The sequence below is a fragment of the Perkinsus marinus genome, assembly GCF_000006405.1.
Source record: "Perkinsus marinus ATCC 50983 genomic scaffold scf_1104296977064, whole genome shotgun sequence".
NCBI lineage: Eukaryota > Perkinsozoa > Perkinsida > Perkinsidae > Perkinsus > Perkinsus marinus.
In genome coordinates, this window is record NW_003200286.1 from 92,446 (window position 1) to 93,793 (window position 1,348).

The window sequence follows — 1,348 nt, forward strand, 5'->3', positions numbered from 1 at the left end:
ACGTCAACACACTCTAATATGCGTAAAGTCTTCGATCTTGGTGGTCCAAATTTTGGCAAATCAGCGACAAGTTACAGAATTTTTTTTCCATTTTGGACTCCAAAACGAAAAAAAAAATGTCGTAACTTCGCTGAATCGGCGATACGGAATCTCGAACTTCGAATGATTTGAGTTTTACGCACTATGAGAATTCTGATGTGTATCGTCGTAATCAACCACCAACTGTTACCGAATCAGGAAGAGCGAGGAATAAGAGTCTTCAGCGCGCTATCCAAAATCTGTAGTCCAATATATATGTCTGCCTGTTTCGGGCAGTATTGGGAAAATACGCATGGTTTGCTACATGTGCCAGTGGCAACATCAACAAGATGATGAAATTTTAGGAGATTTTTATCAAATCCTCCTAAATTCTGAGGAAATTTCAGAAAATTTTCATCAAATCCTCCTAAATTCTGAGGAAATTTTAGGAAATTCTCATTAAATTCTCCTAAATTCTGTGAAAAATTCGCGCAGTATAGTGAGGAATCTGCTCACCTCAGCTGAAGGAAGCGAATATATATTCCAACACTGGTTTCGGCTGCGATCAAACGAAACGACTCGCTTTATGCCTCTTTCACTCTTATAAACCTAGAGAACAGCTCTCATTCGAGCATATAGCGAGCTCATCGGTGAGAGTGGCAGATTAAAAATGTATGGCAGATCGTCAGCACACCGTCCTTCCTGGTAAGGAAAAATCCAACATCGCCTCGTGCTGTTGTAACCGTTAACGACTTTGGACGAACTTGAATGTTTGACGACGAAGTTGCAAGTTCTAATTGTGAATATGATCTTCCCATTTCGGATTCGTACCTCCAACTTCGCGCGTCCCGACGAAATTGATGGTTCCAGAAACGAACTAGATGTTTAAAAGGTGTTGATACGGTGAGCACATGATTATGACGCGATTCAGCAGTGCTGTGAATGGACTCAGGGTTCGCTTTATTCTAAGAATCATTGCGTGCTAACTACTCGGCCTTGCATTCTATCGAGATCACTGCCGTTGAACTCAATATGTAGGGAAGAGAATTGAAGCGGGTGGGTAACCACGCGTCAATTCAGAACAATGCTCATGCACTAGGACTCGCACTATTCACTACACTAATGAAATAGATATCTTCAGGGAGCTGACAGTTACATCACCATCTTAGAAACTGCCATAGGATGATCTGTAGAGGCTGCGTTCGCCCATCATAACAACTTGACTCCGGATAACAATTCGTGTTTCTGGCTCACCTGCCGGGTTTCTGGTATGCCTTTCTCCGCTTTTGCCTGTTGTTTGATTGGGTATGCGTATACTTCGTCGTTCATA